The following is a 7255-nucleotide window of genomic DNA, read 5'->3' on the forward strand; positions in this document are numbered from 1 at the left end:
CTGGTTGTAGCAAAGGCTGGCACAAAAATGTACAAGAAGCATAAGTCTTTTTCCAACAGCAGCATCCCTGCTGAGCTGTGGACCAGAGCTTTCCTTGGCCTTGTTCTTTGTGTGATGGCATCTATCAAAGAGCTTCTTCTTCCTCTAGGCTTCTCTTGGTAGCTGCTACCTGACATGTGCCACAATCTTTGTTGTCTCCTCAGGAAGGACCTTGGTGCCCAACAAGTCTTGCATTCAGTCATCCACATGAACTTGTCTAACAGAGCTGCTGCTTCTCCTTACAAACTCAGTCTCCTCGATGCTCTAGGCCATCACTGCTTGCAAAGCCACCAATGCCACGTCCCTTTCTGAGATGTTCCTGTCTGGCTCCAGCCTTGCCTCTTTCTTCCAGTCTTTATGCTTCTTTATTCACACAACATGGATTTCTCTTTCTTTCTGTTTCCATCTAGTGCCAAAAGCCACTGTTTTAGCCAAGTTATTCTTTACCCTCCCATCCTCTCCTAGCTGGCACATTTGTCCTTGTGGCCTCACTATCACTTTTTTGAAGAAATGCCAGCCCTCCCTGGCTTCTTTTCTTTCTCCCCTCCTCTGGAATCTGTCAAGCAGTAGTTTCCTCCTTTTATTTATCCTTAGCCATGCAGTCCTTGCTGACAGACTATCAAAGAAGTTTGGTGCATGTCCTAAGGACATACTTTTTCATTGCTATTCCCATAAATCAAAATGAAAATCCAGACCCCAGATTAAAAAATGTAAATCTTGCTTGTCTTCATTAGGGATTCCATATAGACCGAGGAAATTTTCAGTCTGAGTCTTAGGGATGAACAACAATAAAAAAAAATAAATAAATACAAAGCCAATAAATAATATAATGTAGCTTTCCAAACATTCTGGCAAAGTTTAATAAATCCAAGTTACTTAGACACATGTTTATTGTATAACTGTTTGTAGGAACATGGTATATATCAAAAAAGTAAAACTTCCTTGCATTCCTATAGAGACATATTGTGAGGTGTGAGAAGAATGTCCCAGTCAACAACTGTTCTTTGCTTTCAAAGGCTGAAATATTTTCTCATATAAATAAAAGGACAAGCCAGTAAATGAAGGTCATTTCAGTGGAGAAAAGTAACAGCTAATCCTGGAGTTAGATTTTTCATTGCAGACAGCATTTTACAACTTTGAAGTTTCTTTCATTCCAGAATGAATATTGCAAATGAATCCTAATTTTGAAAAAAAAAAATATATAAGATGGTTAAAACATCTTGTGCTAACAAAAATGAAGCGATTGATTCAAATAAGCTTTTGGGAAGATGTTATTGTTTATAATGCAAAGAAAAAGAATGATGATATCCAAATAAAAAAATGTTCGATGTTATTAAAATTATATTTCCATCTTTTTTTCTTCAGTTGATTATTTTTTTTATTGATGGCCAAAAGTATCCTCAAGACAGTTAACTGTAGTCAGCATTCTGCAAGAAAAATCTTTCCATTGGAAGACTTCCAGTCAGGTCTCCATTTCAGCTCTGTAGAACATATAATTGATTTTTCCATTTAGTTTGAGTCTATCAGATGTGTTTAAATCTGTAGAATGCTGCCTGTTTGATGTGGGTGACATATTTTATCCATTTGAAAGAGTAATTTCTCATTTCCAGTTTTCTAAGTGGAGTTTTGCAGCTACTATCCACCATCTTGCAGAGAAAAGTCCCAAACCCTTCTGAGAGTCTAAAAAGGAGTAAGAAAACCTCATATCCAGCTCCATTATTGTATTGTTAGCCAGGATCGGAGGTGTGGAGCCACTCTGGTGTGATAGTTTGCCATGATATTTCCCATGAAGATTCAAACGGGAACTGAGGATTATGAGCTAAAGCTGCTTCAAGGTAAGTTTCAGGGAAGTCCCAAACTTTCAACGGCTTATTAATGTTGACATTTCCATTCTTTGAAAGCTTGTGGATCATTACTCTCTCTTCATATCACTTCATCATTTTAGTTAGAAAGTATGCATGATTAAAAGCATCATCAAGCTGTTAGCAGAGGACACAGCAGCATTTGTGCTTCAGGAGCTGCAAGAGAACAGGACAGTGTATTTCTCACTTCCTCTTCTCTCAGGTTCGAATTTCTCTTCCCTTGCAGCAGTGCAATTACTTTACTATGTATCAGCAGTGGAAGGAATATGACAACATTAAAATATCAAACTTCACATATGTACAGGTTGCTCTTCTGAGTGTTTCCAGTGTGTCCTTGCAGTTTTTAAAAGGCATAGGCTGAGCACAGGTCTGATGCTTCCCTAGTCTGAAGATGGACACAAGAAAACTGCTGAGTTATCTGCTATCTTTGTTAGAAATTTAACAGGGTTACAAAACAAACAACAAATTGTGGCTATTTTATTCCACTGCAGTTGCTGAACAGTCTATCTAAGCAGCCTGAGAATTTTTCAGGAAAAATCAGTGCCAGTTGTATAACTCTTGGCTACAAAGAGTCTCACCATACATCTGTCTGGACCAGCTCCAGGCCTGATGTGGGAAGCTGTGTGATCATCCCTTCAGTATCTTCAACACACATGCTTATCCTGCTTCTGATAGCTTCAGAATAAACAAATTCTTTCATGAAAGACAGTGTGTGAATATTCCTTTGGATAATAGTTTGGTGCCAGTTAGAGGGGAATGTTTGTATATTTTTTCTAACTAATAAATACCACCATGAAGGAAATTTTAAAAGAAAATGGTTCTTTGCTTGTTTGGTTACTCAGCAACTGTAGACAAAAGGGATCCCAGGACACCCACTACAAGCTGTCTGCATGGCAGTTAACTCAGTGTTTGGTTATCTCAATAAAACTGTTCTTTGACTACCTAGATGTCATTTGCAACTGTTTCACCTGCTCATTCATCAGCTGCATTGTTGCAATTTTCATGTCACTCAGCTATAAAGACGAATGGGAAATAAATTATTTTATCACTGTCAGAAAAAATGATGAGAGTAGCACACCAAAAATCTGGTGAGATAATGTGTAAATACAGAGCAGCTATTACATGGAAGAGAAAGAGAGAAGTAAGAAAGCAGACTTTCCTGTGCACACAACTTGCTGGACAATTCCCAAACACACAAGCTGGCTGAAGTAATGACTGGCAGGGAAATGTTCTTACATGGCACGACCACAGACCTTGCTCTGGGAAACTAATTTCTAAGACATCATTAGTGGCAGGAACTATGGAAATGAACCAAAACCCATAATGGTGACCAAAGACTTAGGGCATGTATAGGATGGCAAAATAAATAAATAAATAAATAAACACACATATATATATATATATAAATCCTGTTATATTATGACACCTGGCCTAACTCTTTGAATCACTCACTGTCTGGCTATGAAGAGGGATAGCACTTCTTTTTAGGAAAGCTGGGGTCTGAAGATGATTGAATGTTGAAAGCTGATGCAAGCAGGGCCTATCTGAAAAAAAATACTTGCCTCACTGTAAAACACCCCTCTTTTGAGAGAAAACTCATGCCCCCAGTTAAAAGATACTGATACCTGCAAATACTTGTGCAAGGTGTGAGCTGCCTTTGATACATAGAGAAAAAGCAGGGAATGCTCAACTCACCATATACAACACACATGAGAGGAATCTTTATCATTTATGTGTGTCAGAAACACTATTCCATAGATTTTTCATTTTACTGAGATTGGTTTTAATGGACTTGTTCTGGAAGTCTATCAATTGCCAGTATCTACTGAACCTTCAGTTGGAGCTTTGCTTTCTCATCTCTATCCCTGTCATCCTCTGTTGGAAATGCTCAAGTCTTATAATGATGCAGTCCCCTATATACTCTATGACATTGAGGTAGAACATGGGTCAGCCAGGATCTTCAAGCCATACATCTGAAAGGAACCTGCTTATCAGCTTCTTCTTTCTGATAATGCAAAACAAACAAACAAGCAAATGAAACAGGTAATTAGAAGACTGTACCTTCATAACTGCTGTTGCACAAAGACCATTAGAAAATTGTGCTGATGAGTCTCTTACTGAAGAAGAACCAGATGACACTTCCGATCCTGTGCATGTACCACACAGATAGCTGCAGTCATTGTCACAGAAGCAAACGGAGAGACGGATGCACTGTGATGGTGGAAACCTGATGTTCCCAAAGGTGGTGGAAGCAGCACTTGGAAGCAGCAGTGAATAGTATATTTTTTAATGCTGCTGCACTGTTACACATAAAATGAAAACATTTATTTTGCAGTAGAAGCTCTCTTCTTTTATCCTGTGCCAATTTTTGTTCATGCTGATTTTCCAGATATGTTTGGTTTTACTTTGTTCAGCAAATCAGTGGCCTATATTATTACCCAAGGTCTGCAAAGTAACATCTTTAGGCATATTCCTGGGATTCACTTGTTTTGGAAGGAAAAACTCTTTTCTTTCAGAAGTGACCCAGCTCATATCCTCCAAAACTCTTCCACGATCCTAATCAAAGCATGGCACGTGGAGATGTTTACTCCAAGTGCCCCATTAGCACTGAGATGCTAATGGTGACACAGCCAGCATGTGCCTGAGCCCAGGGGTCTCTTTCCACCCCTTCATCCAGCATCACAGGGGCACTCAGGGAGCTGAGGGAGACTGGGATTCCCCACTTTTATAACCTGTCTGGCCACAACTTCTGACAGTCGCAACACTGATGGCCTCATTTTCCAGTTTTAACGGGAGTGATGATGGCCTCCAGATCCTTGAAGTCTGGATCTTTTTATCCCTTGAGCCCTAAAAGCAAGCTGTGACACCACAGAGTACAAATTAAGGTTATTCCTCATTCTACACCCATGTAAGGACATTTGTCACGAGGTCTCCCCTTGCAGAAACCGAGGGGATACCAGCACAAACCCTAAGATCCAGCTGCCGGCCCCCCCAGCACCTTGAGGCCCACCAGTCCCTGCCGTGCCGCTAGCGACCAGACAGAATAAGCACTTAGGCTGTGACTGATTAAACAGGGGTTACGGAGTATCTGAGGAGCTTGCCAAAATGCCTCATGATTAATCAAAATCTTAAAAAAAAAATTCAGGGAATCTGAGTGCTGCGAAATCTCACTCTGTTTTTCATCTCCCGGGAAGGTAAACAAACGGGCCTGCTCCGCAGCACAGCTCAACAGGCCCGGGAGGCCGTGGAGCCAACAAACCTCACAGCCTTTCCCAAAGCAGATCCCTGTCCCTTTCCTAAAAGCTGGTTTTTAGCTACCATGGCCTCTCCTCAAGGCCCCCTGGAGCATCTCCCTCAGCCTGGCCCCTCTGTCCCTTCTCATCCTGCCTGCCACACACCACCTCTGCACAAGACATGGGCAGAGGGACAGGATTCCTGCAAACACAGTGTTTTTTGGGCAGGGGGCAGGCCTGTCAGGCCATAGAAGTGAGGGTAGCTGGGTCAGGTCACGTTCATACTTCAGGAAGATTTACTGGTGGTGAAACTCAGCTTTTTGGTCGATGGTTCCTCCATGCTCTTTTCATTCTCTCAAGTGATGAAACCTGAAATATTCTTCCCCAGGGCTGCCAGCATGAAATGCCCCCTGAATGCCTCCAAGCATCCCAGGAACAGGGCAGCTGCTGGTCTGCCATTTATTCCAAGAAGCTACCAGAGATCCAGCAGCCAGCACACTTCAAACACAGGAGACAGGCAGAAGATACCCTAACTATGTTAGGAACCCAAATGTGTTAATTTTGGACAGGAGATGGTGACACCAGTTTTAATTGTGATGGGATTATCTGCAAACCAGAGAGAGCACCATGCTTGTAGTGTCAAGGTGCTGGGCCTGGGGTCTTCCTGCACCCCGGTCATTCCTGATGGTGTTTCAGGGAGGCTGCCCTGTGCTGAGCTGTTTGCTGCAGGCTATCAGGTGTCTGCTTCGTTATGCATTGACTGCAGTCTGCTGATGGTGGCTGTCTGTTTCCTGCCTGCCCACTGCCCTCAGACACAGGATGCTGGAAGCAGCTGGGAAAGCAGCATAGATGCCAGCCAGGGACCCGGTGGGGTCGGTTACTGCCCCCAGCCTGGGGGGATGCCCTGCACTGAAACACAGGGAGATGCCGAAAAAGCTCCGTCACACACAGGCTGGGCTCTCTGCTTACACAGGCTGGATAAGTAAACACGCAGACAGAATAAAGCCTTTTTCTTTTAATCATTTAAATTTGCATGTCAGTGCTTTGAAGTTTAAAACAAACATAGAGGGGAGGTCATTTTTCTGCATGGCAACACACATGTTGGGAAAAATTTGGGGCTTCTGAGTAAATTGCATCCTTATCCAAAAGACCAAGGGCATTGACACGGTTCTGCATGCTGTGGCCCTGGCTGGGCCCAAAACTGCAGGTGTCAGAGGTGTCCCTGTGAGGCACTCAGCATCACAGGGACTTTTTCTCCTTGTGTCTCATGTATGCTTGGTGTCCCACAACACCTCTTCACAGCCATAGCTTCTGTAGCCACTCTGCTTGGGGAGCATCTTTTTCCCCACAGAAACAGAAAAATGAAATGTAATGAAAATATATTGTTTGCTGAAGTTTTGCTAATCTGCAGAGGGAGCCAGACAGGAAATTCGTACATGGGTCCTCATTGACATTGCAAATAATATAAACTCCTTATTTCCTCCACAGCTGGCTGGAAGCTTGGCCTCCTTGACACAATGAGGGGAAATCTAATTTTCTGTTCATCGTGTTGTTGGAGGTTCTCGTTTTTACAGCTGCTATTTGAATCCCCCTACTTTTAATAAAAGGATCTTGTTTCTCCTTCCATGCTGGTTACCTCCCAGAAAAGTAAACCTTTGGAAGATCTGCCATGCCACCCCCAGCTCTCACACCCACGATGCTCAGAGCAGGCATTGAGCAATCAGCCCAGAGTGCACATCCCACTCCCTGTACAGCATCCCTCACGGCGGGGGCTCAAGACCTCGCACCCCAGCCCTCCTCCCCCTGCCACTTCCCAGCACAGCAGCCACCCCCAGGGACTCCTCCACAGGATGATTGAAAGCAAAAACATTGGCAAGAGCCGGTCTGGATGTGCCTCAAATATGTGCCCCATGATAGAAATGCTTGTGGTTATCCCATGAACCATCTTCCGGACAAATGTTTTGAATTATCTGTTTCCAGGAATGAGCTCTTGGGAATGGCCTGTAGAGGCTTTCCCAAAAGTGTTACCCACCTATAGCCAAGCGGTAGCCCTGCAGCACAGGTAAAACCCCGCTGCTGTGCCCTGTTTTCCCTGCCTGCAGCCTCCAGAGCCCATGCCTG

General features: G+C 43.2%; 1 long non-coding RNA gene across 1 annotated transcript; it reads right to left on the minus strand.

The window, feature by feature from the left end:
• Positions 1 to 873: 873 nt before the first annotated feature.
• On the minus strand, positions 874 to 4602 carry LOC311432759. The gene is made up of 2 exons (XR_014690295.1): positions 3963 to 4602; positions 874 to 2286 (listed from the first exon to the last, which is right to left on the minus strand). It is a non-coding gene; the product is annotated as an uncharacterized lncRNA (long non-coding RNA).
• Between the last annotated feature and the right edge of the window lie 2653 nt (positions 4603 to 7255).

Source organism: Aythya ferina (assembly GCF_964211825.1).
Source record: "Aythya ferina genome assembly, chromosome: 2".
Lineage (NCBI taxonomy): Eukaryota > Metazoa > Chordata > Aves > Anseriformes > Anatidae > Aythya > Aythya ferina.